The sequence below is a fragment of the Neovison vison genome, chromosome 10 (assembly GCF_020171115.1).
Source record: "Neovison vison isolate M4711 chromosome 10, ASM_NN_V1, whole genome shotgun sequence".
Taxonomy (NCBI): Eukaryota; Metazoa; Chordata; class Mammalia; order Carnivora; family Mustelidae; genus Neogale; species Neogale vison.
In genome coordinates, this window is record NC_058100.1 from 45,708,134 (window position 1) to 45,723,574 (window position 15,441).

At 44.6% G+C, this 15,441-nt stretch overlaps 1 protein-coding gene across 1 annotated transcript in view; it reads right to left on the reverse strand.

Annotated features, from left to right (window-relative positions):
* The window catches only part of PTPN14 (protein tyrosine phosphatase non-receptor type 14), a 161,641-nt gene that overhangs the window by 103,543 nt on the left and 42,657 nt on the right, over positions 1-15,441 (reverse strand). The gene's annotated exons all lie outside the window — the stretch shown is intronic.

Below are 15,441 nucleotides of genomic sequence, written 5' to 3' on the forward strand. Positions count from 1 at the left end.
GCCCCCCACCCCCGTGAAGCCCACCCAGAGGTGGCGAGGTAACTTCCCTGCATGAGGCACTTATAGGCTGCAGAACCACAGCTCCATGGCCACCTCTGTCTCTGCATTCGTATCCCCGTGGGTCACGAAGCACCCCCGCCCCCCCCCCACCCCCCCCCCGGCACCGAGCTGCTGGGTCAGTACCGTTAGTAATAGATAAAGTGCAGATCAAGATGGTGAGCTCTATTCCTCAGTCCGCAGTCACTGTCCTTGCTGTTCCTGTCACCAAATACTGCAGGAAGCCCACGGAAACCCAGACTGCCAAGTGTCCCAAGAATAAGAATTACCCTCCAACAAGCCCACGGTTATCGAATTTTTTTAGGGATAAGGCAAGTTCTCGCAGCAAGGAGACAAAACACGAATGCAAAACAAGTAACTACAGGTCTCCCGGACGGGGAACCGTGACTGGGAACCGTAACAGGATGCTCGGTGGACTTCGGACACCAGTGACCGCTGCCGTGAGTGAGAAATAGAGGCCAGCGGGGCCCAAAGTGTTAGGATGCAATCACTTCTCCAGCGCCAAGACATTGAATCAGAGCGGAGGAAGAATGGAAACAGGTAGGAACTGGTGCCAGCTGGTACAGAGTTGCATAATTCCAGCTGATGTAACCAAATGCTCATTACTAATGGGAGAAAACAAAGCTTCTGAACCCAGGCGGTCAGGCTACAGGTTGGCATCGACAGGCTAGTAGACCACCCACGCACCTGCATGCACGCGCACGGGAAGGCCGTCGCAATGTCCTTTCTTCTCTCTGTCCCCTGCCTACGAGACACACACACACCACCTAAGTGGGTACCTGGAAAAACGTATGGCATACGAAGCAGCTCTCAGGGACACTAAAAAGAAGAGGCACCTGCTTCCAGCACAGCAACTTGGCGGTGGTAGAAACAATTTGTTAGCAGACTAACATTCCTGTTACTGTTGATGACCTCACGACGGCAAGTGCTCAGCTGTCTGCGTCCGCGTTAAGCAAGCCGGGGCCTCTAGAGACAAGATGCTACCTGCGGGACGGCTCTCTCCCTGGGCGGGGGATGCCTGCAGCCCTGCAGGGTGTGGGAACAGGAAGCAGCAGGAGGGCAAAGGTCAAGTGCTTCGGTTCTCAAGGTGGACTCTTAGCTCTTAAAAACTGAGAAACTTAAACATGTACGATTTCTAACAAATGCATATCTGACAAAGAGAGCAAACACTACACAGAGTAAACCGACTTCAAGAGGCTCCCTTTGCTCTCCTGACTTATGCCTATGTTTCAGAATGTTAAGGATTTCCAACCTCCCTGGAAATAAACCCTGTCTACTGAAATCGTTGTACCTAAGCAAAAACGTCCCTGGGAAAAGAAACGCCTATCTATTCTTCAACTAGACTGTGCAAGGCCAGGAACCAACAACGCTTTCTACAGCCTTTAGGACCCCAAATCCCCCTGCCCTATAATTAACGCATACTCTGACTCAGCAGTGTCACTTTGGGGAAGTGAAAGCGATGAGTCTTAAGGATTATGTATAAGGATGGTGCAGTAAACAGTGCCTGTAATGGAAGACGGGGGACTAAAAACACCTTAAATATCTGTAATAGTTACGACCAAATTAACCCTGGCATAGCCACATTATTTGGGTATTGTTAAGCAGTTATGAAAAATCAGTTAATAAAAAAATCTAAAAAAAAAATCAGTTAAATCTGAATCCATGAACTCAGAGTAACACCCATTAAAGATTCTATACCTACTGGTTCGTTGCAAAAGTTGTTGGGTAATACACAAGCAAAAGCAAAGCAAAGCTAGTCATTGTGTATGTGTTAATGCTTACACAAGGCTTGGAGAAAAGTGTGGAACATGTCCATCCTCAGAGGGATAAAAGGGGAAGCAGAACATCGATTTTGCCTTATTCAATCTTCAGAGTATTGCTGATGTGTTAAATCAAAAACCCTATTATGTTAAATACTGCCTGTCCTGGGGCACCTGGGTGGCTTGGTCGATAAATTGCCTACCTTTGGCTCAGGTCCTGGTCTCAAGCCCCGAGTCCAGGGGAGTCCAGCTCCCTGCTCAGCGAGGAGCCTGCCTCTCCCTCAGCCCCTCCATCCCCTTGTGCACACGCGTGCACGTACTCTCTCTCTCTCTCAAGTAAGATCCTTAAAAATAAAACAGTAAGTGAACAAATACTACCTCTCCTAAGTACTAGCTATGAAAAAAAACTGGGGAGAAGTCTTCCTTCAGGAGTAAATTCTATCAGTCATCATTTACCATAACAGCTATAAGATCATCTGAGTGATTACTATGTGCCAGAATTGAGCCAGACGTTCCCAGGCACCGTCCCATCTGACCCCCTCAATCCCAACTTACAGACAAGGAAACTGGGTCTACATAACCTGGCCAGAGTTCCAAAGCCAGCAGGTGGCAGAGACTGGCTCCAAAGGTCAGTCTTCATAACTAAATTATACAGACAGTAAGCTGCACCTTGACCATATATGCTCCCCTCACAAATAACAAGACTTAGAACACAATCTCATTAACCACATGGCTTTTAGCACCATATAAATCACACCTTGACTAAGAGCAAAAGTAAAACAAAACCAAACAAACCTTGGGATCAAACATTCCTTTTCAAAACTGGATTTAGAACCAGTTAAATCCTGGGACTTCCATGAGTTTTCCTTCTTTTGAATTATTAGGCCTAGAAGGCCATTCTTTTTCTACTTTAACTAAAAATTTAATCATCTTTAATCCTTCCTGATTATAGATACATTATAAAAAACTGAAAATTATAGAAAACTAGGAAGAAAAAAGAAAAATCACCCAAAATGTCACCACCCAAACCGGACCAATATCAAACCATTTTTTTTTAAAGATTTTATTTATTTATTTGACAGAGATCACAAGTATTCAGAGAAGCAGGCAGAGAGAGAGAGGAGGAAGCAGGCTCCCTGCTGAGCAGAGAGCCCAATCCAGGGCTTGATCCCAGGACCCTGGGATCATGACCTGAGCCCAAGGCAGAGGCTTTAACCCACTGAGCCACCCAGGAGCCTCCAATTTCAAACTTTTGCATACTTTATCCCATTCTTTTAATTACGTATATTTTAAATTTGTTGACATAGTTGGGACTGTACTACAACATCTGCTATCTTTCATTCTGTTTACTATTTATTTTTCCTTATTGTTTCTGAAAAACTTACTGAAAGTTGTTCAAAAACAAGTTTAAGCTGTTACATAACATTCCACGATAAGGATCAACATTTATTTGTTGTTGAAATGCTGGCTTGGTTCTGATTTTTTGCAATTGTTCAAAATGATTTGCCTATACCTCTGAGTCTTTCTTTAGGGTAGATTCTTTTTTTTTTAAATTGTATTTATTTATGTATTCCTTTGTTTATTTATGTATTTATTTATTTAGTAGAGAGAGCGTAGATGAGCAGGGAGTGGGGCAGAGGGAGAAGTAGACTCCCCATCCCCATTGAGCAAGGAAGCCTGACGAGGGGCTTGATCCCAGGACCCCGACTCACAAGGCTGGATGCCAGAACCCTGGGATCTTGACCTGAGCCTACGGCAGATGCCTAACCATCTGACCCACACAGGTGCCCCTCTAGGGTAGATTCTTAAGGAGGAGAGTTATAAGCCAAAAGCTGTATGTTTCTAGAAGTCTCCTACTGCATGTCCCTAAACTGATTCCCAAAAAACTGTCAAATGCATAAGCTATGAAAAACTGTTATGATTTCCATTTCTATACCTGCAAAATGATTGAAATACTGGGTTTTCTCAAGTGCTTCAATGCCAAGCTGCATAACATAGACCAAACAGGACTCAAACTTGGGAGTCAAAAGCACCACGGCCAGGTTACAGTTTTCTTTTCTCTTCCTGGGTTACCGAAAGCATAGCTCCTCAGCAAGACAGAGGAGTTTTCCTACAGGAAAATTTCAACCCAAAAAGGACATATCAAAATCCTAAGGTGAGAGCAGATCTGGGCAGCAGACTGTCCCCCCAAATCCAGCCTGCAATAAACAGGACCCCTTCCCTGATTAGCTGCAGCGCTACGTCACAGTACCACAACCTCAGAAGTAGCAATCTGAGGGGAGCTTTTATGAAATACAACACAGGGTCCTCCGTCAAGTGGTGACTATGGATTTACTTGGCCTGTACATCAAATGACTGTACTTCCTCATATTTATATATCGTTTCCTCAAATACCATTTTTCACTCAGCACAGACTACTGATTGTGGGAAATCCCAAAGAACAAGTAAGGACACCGGCCCTGCCTACCAGGCAGTAGGAAATGCTGGGCGAAGATAAAAACAGAGCAGCACACAGGCTGGGCAGCTGGGAAGAGATGAGCCCCGACACAGGCAAGGATGAGCAAGAAACAAGGAGGGGATGAAAATGCCCACCAACCACCCGGAGCCCACGCTCTGGTTTGGGATAATCCACAAAAGATAGAGGAGGGCAGACGGCAAAGGCATATGGCTCAAGAAGAAAACAGAAAAGCATCCAGTATGGAGAGATTCTCACTGAAGATTATGTTGAAGCTCATTTGATTCTACATAAATGTAGTATTTGAAGCAAGAGCAATGGGGAGCTCCAACAAATTCAGCACGGGGCAAGAATAAAAATTAAAATATTCTATTCATCTTACTAGTACATATGATTTTTTTTAATTGTCCCACTGAAGCCAACATTGGAGCCATAGTCATTGGTCCTCGAGAGCACAGCGGCCTGGAAGTTAGCCTGTAAATGCAGTAAATGAGGATCCTGACCCAGCAACTAGTGAGTAGTGGAGGCCTGAGTGAAGGGGGAAGATTCCATTCTACTACCCATGCCTGGACCCTCTCAAGGGAGAATGAACTAAATTGGGAAGAAAAAACAAAAAAAAACCCTTCTATGCTAAGAACTTTTAGAAACACATCAAAGGGGGGCACTTGGGTGGCTCAGTCATTTGAGTGTCTGATGTTGGTTTCCACTCAGGTCATGATCTTATTGGTTGTGAAATCCAGCCCTGTGTCAGGCCCCACGCTCAGCCCGGAGACTACTTGAGATTCTCTGTCTCTGCCCCTCCCTCCACAGACTCTCTCTCTCTCTAATACATAAGATCTATATTTAAAAAACACACCAAAGCAAAATTATTCAGGATGCCTGAGTGGTTCAGTTGGTTAAGCATCTGCCTTCAGCTCAGGTCTAAGGTCCTGGCATGGAGTCCTGCATCGGGGTCCCTGCTCTGCGGGGCGCCTGCTTCTCCCTCTGCCTCTGCCTCTCTCTCTCTGTTATCTCTCATGGAAAAAATAATAAAATCTTAAAAAAAAAAAAGCAACATTATTCAAGATGGCCATCCTTTGAAGGCTCATTCCAGTAACAATCTTTCGACCATATTGAAATTTCTTCTTTGTACAATATACTGATATGTCTACTGATGATTTTATCTATTTTCTCCTTGAAGCCTTTCACCCTGGAAAGGACAACTGGGAACCATCACCTCCATATCACACTTTCTTATATTTAACATTCTTATTACGACACTCACTGCTTCAGATTCTCCGACGTAAATACTCCTACCTTCTCTTTTGAGGTACTAACTAGGTCATGGCCCTGTAATCATCTCTGTGGCTTCCCGGTCACTCTAAATCCTTCTTGCTTTCTCTTCCTTGAAGAACTAAAATGAGGCACGTTATCTTTACAACCTAACTCAGGGGATGGGCTTAGTTCAGAAAACACAGAGCACACGTGTTGGATTTGCCTGTGAAATGTTCACTTGAACAAAAAGATCACTTACTAGAGAAGACACCAAAACAGAATCTAACCATGTTCTCATTTGTGTCAGATAATGAAGAAGAATGTGAGAAAGGAAAAAGAAAGCAGGAAGCGGGTGTGGACTATCTAGGCTGAACTACTTGCTCCATCTGGTTACCAGAATCCAGTCAATGATTAGAGAGAGCTACAGGTTAGGAGACAACCAGGTTTAAGTGGCAAAACAAAGAGATTTCCCCAGCTGAAAAACCACTTCAAATCATGGAGGGGAACACAATACAAATGCTACAAGCTGAATGTTTGATAAAACAAGGGGGGTTTCAGAAACCCCACACCAAAAATAAACAAAAATAAAAACAAAAAAACAAATACAGAAGGGAAGAACCTGGGAGAGTAAGCTAGACGGGCCTTCCGGAAGCTTAACTTTGAGAGGCACAAGGTACCAGGTGCTGGTTTTGTTTTGTGAGGTGGGTAGGTGGTTTTGTTTTTGTGAAGTATGTAGGCTGTGAGTTGGGAAGGAATTGAAAGTAAGGTAATTGTCTGAATGTCTTTATAAGGAGGTGTTACTCCTCCCAGTCCAGACGGCACAGAAGTCAGAGGGCTCCAGGAGGAGAGAAAGAAGGGGGCAGGTGAAATATTCTGACAGGACCGGCTCACGTGGAAAGTTGTGTAAGAGGAGTTCCTTAAAGCAGTTGGAGGTATGTGGGAAGTCTCAGTCAGATGTTTAAAGAAAACCAAGCAAATGCAAAGGTGAAGCATTTACAAACTCAAGAAAAAACAAAAATGTGTTCAAGAAAGAAACCCCAATCTAAACACCACACTTGGCTACACCGTAAATATTACCTGCATATTTATACTAAGCAGAAAGCACTGAACTGGTTGGATTCAGTTAGAGCGACGATTCTGGAATGACGGTGGCCAGGAAGATGGGGTATAAATGAGCTAAGGTCCCTCTTTGCCGCGGCCACCACCATCCTCAGGGCGACACGGTGGAGCACTCAGCAGCTATTAGAGTTCTTACACGGAGTCCTCCCAAGTGGCGGTGTGTCTCTCCCAGGAGCTGGCCACAAAACAGAAGGCATCACGTAGCCTCCCAGACGAGCAAAGAAGGGTGTTTCTCTAGCAAGGAAAGCCTCCTGGGAATGCCCTGCAGTCAGCCTTTGGAATTCTTTCAGCAAGGACAGGAGGAGCATCCCACCCAACTTCAGCAAGTCTGTGTCAGAAGCAAGCCCTCATCAGACAGGAGGAGATGCATACAGAAGGGCCAGTGGGAGAAGTGGATCGGAAGAGAACCGACCTTGCCCTCCAACTCCCCACCTCCACCACCAAAATAATACAGAAGTTTAGTCTCAATGCAAGCACAGATGTCTTTTATACTGAACCTAAACCCATGAAGAGCGAGGCTGGAGACATCCAGCCTTTCACAGGTACCTGGTGATCCCCTGAGCTCAGACATCTACAGACGCCGGAACCATTACAAGCAGTATTACTGAGAGGGTCGATGTTATGATTACAATGTTCATGACCAAAGTCATGTCCTAATTCTACCAGAAATTCAAAAACTTGGAATTTAAATTTAATTTAATTTAATCAAAATTTTCCTAGTATTTATTCTTTTAATTTTTTTTTAATTCAGCCTTATTGGAGTATAATGGCATATAAAATTATAAGATATTAAAAGTGAATGCTGGGACGCCTGGGTGGCTCAGTTGGTTAAGCAGCTGCCTTGGCTCAGGTCATGATCCCAGCATCCTGGGATCGAGTCCCACATTGGGCTCCTTGCTCAGCAGGGAGCCTGCTTCTCCCTCTGCCTCTGCCTGCCATTCTGTCTGCCTGTGCTCGCTCTAGCTCCCTCTCTCTCTCTGACAAATTAAAAAAAAAAAAAAGTGAATGCCATGTCAGAGGGTTAAGCCTCTGCCTTTGGCTCAGGTCATGATCTCAGGGTCCTGGGATTGAGCCCCACGTCGGGCTCTCTGCTCAGCGGGGAGCCTGCTTCCTCCCCACCACCTCTGCCTGCCTCTCTGCCTACCTGTACTCTCTCTCTGTCAAATAAATAAAAATAAAACTCTTTAAAAAAAAGTGAATGCCATGATTTGAAACACAAACATACTGTGAAAAGATTCATATATTGTATATATTATATACATATATATTTATACACACACACACACACACACACATATAATGACTATGACTCCAATGACTATGGCTCTGGTCTTGGCTTCAAAGGAATTTTAATTTAAATCCATGTATGTTGTATATATTAATTATACTTTGTGTCATATATTGTGAAAAGATTCCAGAATCGTTTCACTAATACTCTGGTTAGATTCAGTTCGGTGCTTTCTGGTCAATATAAATATGTAAGTAATGTTTACAGCTTAGCCAAGTGTGGTGTTTACACTGGGTTTTCTTTCTTGAACACATTTTTGTATTAAAATCAAAATTCTGGATCTTGACTTTTTTTTGAAGTTATAGTTACCATTTCTGGAGCATCTCCTCCAAACGAAACTCGGTGCATTTTAGTACTCACATCACCAACCCTGTGGTAGGTATTTGACCCATTTAACAGATGAGTCAACTGAAGCTTACAGAGCGTAACTCACTTAAAAACATACTAGCTAGCAAAGGAATCCACAGTCTCAGTGAGGCGACGTAGTCTCCTATCTTCCATAATATCTTAAAGGAGCCAGATGAAGACTCTTCTACGGAGTCTGGAGTTTCCGGGGAAGTCAGTCTCTGCCGATGGAAATCTAACTTCGAGCTTGTGACCGACTGACAGTGTTGTAAACAACTAGTTAACCATGTTAAAAAATAGAGACTCTTTGAGCGCCTAGGGTTAGGACAATGGGAGCGAAGTGCTAGATGACCCCAGGGTCAGAAGAAAAAGCAAGAATTGAGATTAGAAGGAGCGGAGAGGGAGGCGCCCTAGTCTTCACCCACTGGAGCCCGGTGTTTGCTCTAGACATATGCCTGCTGTTTACCACATTGTTCCTCCCCTGTTCCTCTGTTTCAATGACAAAAACAACCTCCCATGGATCCTCACGTTCCTCCCAAAAGTGAACGGAGGCCCATCTTATACTGTAGTGTTAAAAAAATAAACCAAAACGTAGGAAAGGTCTCAGATATTTACACGACCAACTGGCAGAGTCCAAGGTTTAACTTTGGCACTTCTCAGGAAATCCAGAAACGCTGACCCACTGTCACCCAGAGGCAAGGACCTTCTACCTATTTGTATTAACTCTGCACACTTTGGTCAAATTCTCCAAAGCACCTTTTCATTCCAACAGAATAAAAAATACCAGATAAACAAGGGGAGTGATGAATGTGTTGATTAACTAGATTGGGGGCGGGAGGTGTGAATCTTTTCACGATATATATGTATACCAAATCACGCCGTTCACGTTAAATATCTTACAATTTTATATGCAGTTATGCTCCAACAAAGCTGAATTTAAAAAAATTAGAAGAATAAATACCAGGAAAAAAGGTAAGTGCAGGTGTGAACACAAACCGGGCTCCTCTCGAGCCAGTTCCAGTATGAAAACAAGTTCCAGTCATGTCACTGATTCATGGACAGTTCACATACGAGTAGTGAAAGGGAAGGGAAGGGAAGGGAAGGAAAAGAAAGGAAAGGAAAGGAAGGAGGAGGCAGGGAACAACTTACTGGAAGTCTCAAAAAATTAGCCAGACTAGAATTAAGGAAAGTGAATTAAAGACTCGTAAATGCAGTATAAGAGCAACAAGGGAAAGGGGGTTACTCAACCTATGCTTTGCAAATAACATAGGAAAAGATCTGAAAGCATCTTGTCACAAGGTAACATGCTCACAGTGACTTAAACCTCAGCCAGCAGCATGGAAGGGCCCCTCACCAACAGGCTCCAGAAGGGGAGGCAGGAGCCATCAGGAGGATCCACAGAAATGGACGCATCTGAAAGAGGGTTGGGGGAAGGCAGTGCTGGATCGCCTGCCTGGTCCACCACACCTCCCATAATCCCGTCCCCGTAACAAGAGTGAGAACGAAATCGGAACAGAGCTGGAACCTCAAGTCCATGCCCTAAAGCCCTGTAACCACTCGGTGCAAAGACCTCACGGTCACATCACACTAATGAAGGACACAGCAGAGGAAACAGCTCTGGATACACCATGTGGCGTAAGAGCCAACCTTCTAAACAGAAGAGCATTTCTATCCAAACCTGAATTTTGTACTGACCCCAGGCAATCCTCCCACTTAGAAGCCAAGAGAAGGAACTGAAAGGTCAATGTGTTTTCCCTTGTTAGATTTAAGATTATATTTCAGGCTAATGACCTAACCCACATTTTTTTTAAAAGATTTTATTTATTTATTTGACAGAGATCACAAGTAGGCAGAGAGGCAAGCAGAGACGGGGTGGGGGGGCAGGCTCCCCGCCGAGCAGATAGCCTGATGCGGGGCTTGATGCAGGGCTCGATCCCGGGACCCCAGTACCATGACCCAAGCCAAAGGCAGAGACCTCAACCCACTGAGCCACCCAGGCGCCCCCTAACCCACATTTTAAAAAGAAATTCATTACTGCAAATATTTATCTAGGACCTACTCCGTACCAGGCACTAGGCTAGACAACAGGGACAAAACTATTTAAGAAGACACACAGCTGTGCTGTCCTCACAGAGCTCCCCTACCTAAGACACCTTCACTCGCTCTAAAACCACTGTCTGCACAGGCGCACCAAGGAACTGAAATTAAGCAGGACAGTGCTACGTCTGAGCATATAGAAATCACCGAATAATGCACCGGCACAAGTCTTCTCTTTTCTTCGCGATATCTGCCTTTCTGGAACTATCAGATGCCAGCACGTTAAGGAGGACCACCAACTTGCACGCACTCGACTCATTTCTTCCGGGCGATGGCCACGTGTCAGACAGGGTAGATACAAAGAGTCCGACACGGTTCTCGTCTTCAGAAGCTCATAAACTAACGAGGATGAATTCTTGAGAATCAGCAGGCAAATGGCCTTCTCTGGAAAGAGGTTTGACAGCTGGGTTTAAAAAGTTTTTTGCAAAACTGACACGAAGTAATCTTCTTGCCTTTTTCTCCTTACAAATGTCTCTATAACGAGCACCGACCTCGGAACAGGCTCTTGACCTCTCCACTGTGCTGAAACGCACTTCATCCAAATGAGCTCGCGGCCCCGTCTCCAAATGTGAAATTCAGTCCACCCTCCCATGACGGCATCCAAAGACGTCAGGATTTCCCCTAGTGTCTGCTGCGGCTAAGGCAGCTTCTAAAGATTAAATACAGCAGCTCAAGGAAGGTCCTTTAAGAGCAGCTCCTTGTCTACCTAAATAGCGAGGAGGAGGAGGAGGAGGAGGAGGATAATGGCGGTGAGTTCTAACTGTGTCTTCAATGACAGCATTTACTCTGCGTCAAGCCCTGCCATGGTTACAGCCCTACGGGAGAGGCCTATTAGTTATCCCCATTGTACAGATGGGGAAACTGAGGATTGAAGAGATTGGGCTCAAGAACACAAAGCCAGGATACGGCAGCGCCAAGCCCAAATGCTTACCCATCGCACATGGCCTCCCTCTGCCACCCCTCCCCCATGTGCCCCGAACACCTGACGTGCTGCCGTCTCTATCCTTCATGCAGTAAAGTGCTCTTCCCTCCGAAAGACCCTCCTTCCCAGTCTGCAGCCAGTTGACTCCTACCTGTCCTTCAGAACTCATGTGGAGTCACCTTTCCAGGCAACTCGTCCAGATGCCCCCTCTAAGGTCAGCAGATGCCTCCTGTCTGGATCGGCTCTGCCCTGGGCATGGACCCCCTCTCCCCATTATAGCCATTTTGTTACGAGCTGCTCAAGGCCCTGGCCATTTCGTGTTCAACTCTGCAGCCCCATGGCCCAGTGAGAGCACTTACACATAGCAGGCAGCAAATCAACTGTGTCGCTTGGTTGAACAAATGAATGAGGAAAGAGAATGCAGGCTAAGGGCTTCTTCCAGGATGATCTCCAGAACCCGAAATCCCGGAGTTCAAGTCCTGACTCCACTTCTTACCGACCTGTCCAATTTACTCACCTTTCTAAGCCTCAGCATCTCATGGATAAAATGAAGGCTATCAAGTACCACCTACCACAAAAGGCTGGTCTGAGGGTTCTGATTGGGCAGCTTGGCTCAGGAAGTGGCACATAGTATGTGCTCCATCAATGTTAGCTATGAGTAGTAAAGGACAGGTCAAACACCTGCTCTCTAATGATAACGAACTTTAGGTACGCCTGGGTGGCTCAGTCGTTAAGCGGCTGCCCTCGGCTCAGGTCATGATGCCAGGGTCCTGGGATTGAGCCCCACATCGGGCTCCTTGCTCGGCGGGGAACCTGCTTCCCGCAACCCCCCCCCTCCACCGCCCGCCTCTCTGCCTGCCTGTGCTCTCTCTGTCAAATAAATAAATTCTAAAAAAAAAAAACAAAAAACAAAACTTTGCCCCCAATAGTCAGCTTCTCTGTCCCCTCCAATCTCAAGGCTCTGAGCAAAATACAAATTCAGCCGTCTTTTGATGTGGCTGGGGGATGAAGGCTCATTCCCACACCCACTCCAGGTCCCTTCAGACCTAAACATTTAAAGATCATTTAGACTGGGGGGGCCTAGGTGGCTCAGTCATTCGCGTGGCAGCTGTTGGTTTCAGCTCAGGTTGTGATCTCAGGGGTCCTGGGATGAAGTCTTGCATTAGATTCCCTTCTGCTCCTTCCCCCTACACAGCCTCTCTCTCTCTCTCTCTCTCTCAAATAAATAAAATCTTTAAAAAAAAAATCATTTAGGTTTTTCCAGGAAACTTTGAGGGGGGGGGAAACATATAACCTTGAATTTAACCTCTCCTCCCAAGACAAGATCTCCTTGGGAATGGAGAACCTAGCTCCGAAAACAGCGGTTGCTTGTGTAATACTTACCTTTGACAGAGCACTATCAGTAACTGCACACATGCATCACTAGGTCAGAGTTTAAAATACTAGTCATTTGTATTTTTCTCTCGTGTATATACACAGAATGGGAAACACTTCTGTTGGCTAACATATGCCCAAGGATATTTTGATGAATATGGCATAACTGACTTCATATGGTGTAACTCTATATTCAGTGGCTTAGGAATGATTTGTTTTTAAATACATGTTCCTGGGATGATGCCTGAGTGGCTCAGTTGTTAAGCATCTGCCTTTGGCTCAGGTCAAGATCCCAGGGTCCTGAGATCAAGTCCCGCACGGCTCCTTGCTCAGTGGGGAGTCTACTTCTCCCTCTGCCTGCTGCTCCCCTGCTTGTGTGCTCTCTCTCTCTCTCTGACAAATAAATAAACATAAATAAATAAAATATTTTTAAAAAATCACTAAAAAATAATGCAATATTTTCCTTAATACGTTTGTAAAATCTACAGATCTCATTATAATCACCAAGTAGGACCGGAGCTGAATGGTCAAAAATATTGCAGTGCCTCAAAGGGAGTCCAAATAAGAAATAACAAGCCATTAATCTGCTCCAGGAAAAACTGCTTTTGGACAAGACTGCAGCTGTTAAATTCAGATGGGGCAGGGAAAAAAGCTTTTTTGAAACAGTCACCATTTGCTATTTTAATATATTTTTTCACACCCACAGATAAGCAACACTTCATGTTTCTTTTCTAAACATAAAAATAAAACTCTCCTGGCATTCTTGGTCCTGAGCTTGTAATGTATTCAGTAACTTTCCATTTTACTTCTGCACTCACAGATTGAGAAAAGTACTTCGGTCCTTAACAAAAATATTTATGCTCTGAAGTATTTATTGCTTCCACATAACTAGATCCCAGAGTACGGATGAGAAAGGTATCCAAGAGGAAATGGGGAATAATAGCGGGCAAAGTGTTCTAGAGCAGAAGGTCAAACCACGGAACACACTTTGTAACTGTAACAGGATAGGGCTGGAAACCGAGCAAGGCTCAGCCCAGCCCAGCCCAGCCCCACAAGGCACGGAATTCTCACTCCAGTGAACACTGACCGTGAGCATGACCAACTCGACACACTGGAACCCCTCAGGGAAAATGAGTTACTATTACCTGCCCAGCATCCAAAACTTCAAATACATTAGCAGGTCATTGGGTTTCTATTTCTTCTTTTTTTTTAAAGCAACACCTTTATTTTCAAATAAAACATTACAGATAAAAGCAGAATTGACTTCCTGACACCTGCGTACCCTCTGGGACAACCCCCTCCCTGGTCCCACCGCCTGTGACCTCCAAAGTGACCAGGAAACACTATTTGAAAAGACACACTAAAAGAAAGCTGGAGAAAGATTTGTAAATCCTCAAGAAAAAAAATTCATCTGGAACATGTAAATTTCCATCATTCAATTTTAACTTATTATACGGAATTGCTCTGTGAAGTCACAAGAATCCTACACAAAAATATGCCAATTTCCATGATTAAACTTAAGACAGAAAGGAATAGAATTCAGCCATCCGATCAATCTAGCTCAGTCTAAATGCAAGAGAACAAAGTTATAAAAGCACTGCGAGAAAATACATTATAAATGTGAAAGTAGGGAAGCCTTTCCTAGAGTCTCAAACTTTGAAACTGTATCAGATTTTGTTACAGCATTTAAAAGTGCCGTATGACTAAAGACAACCTAAAGCAGGTGACAAAATAACCACCTGGGAGAAAGATCTTGCAACACATGTAACACACAAAAGTTAGTATGAAAGAAATGCTAAAAACCAGTAAGAAACTAGAAAAAAAGACCGTTTACAGCTGAAAGAAATAGGCTAAGAAGCATATGAAGACATTCAATCTCACTATCAGGAAAATGTAAAGTAAATACATAAGAGGTCATTTTAAAAAATCTCTCAAGTTGTAAAAAAACCAAAACTAAAGAGACTGATCATTTTCAGTGCTGACAATATAGGTGTTATTTATTAGAATAACACTTTTTAAAAAAGATTTTATTTACTTGTTTGACAGACAGAGGTCACAAGTAGGCAGAGAGGCAGGCAGAGAGAGGAGGAAGCAGACTCCCTGCTGAGCAGAGAACCTGATGCGGGGCTTGATCCTAGGACCCTGAGATCAGTACCTGAGCTGAAGGCGGAGGCTTTAACCCACTGAGCCACCCAGGTGGCCCAACACCCTAAGACTTTTTAAAGGGAAATCAGACAACACCTGTGAAAACTTAGGTGTGCGTGATCTTTTACCAATATGTCCACTTCTAGGAATCTGTTCACAAGCTACTACATGCATCTATGTAAAAGAAAAATGTTCATCTCAGCATTCTTTATAATTGGGAAAACTAGATACACTAGGGGGTTGTACGGAACAAGATGCAAATGTGGAGAAGAACGCGGACCAGCACATACTCACGAAACAGGGGGCTGACAGGTATCTCTGACAGCAAAAGCGAGTTCAGCCTCATGTATGGTATGGCTCTGCTTCTAATTTGTGTTTAAAAACTTTCTTTACATTTCATATTCCCCATGTATGTGCAGAGGGCACACCCAAACATTAGCTGCTGGTAGGGTGAAAAGGGAGAATATAAAGCTACATTGGGGCACCTGGGTGGCTCAGCCAGTTAACGTTTTGGCTCAGGTCCTGACCTCAAGGTAGTGAGAAAGAGCCGTGAGCCCTGAGCATGGAGCGGGCTTGAGATCCCCTCTCCCCATCCCATCCCCTCTGCCCCTCCCTCTGTTCTTGC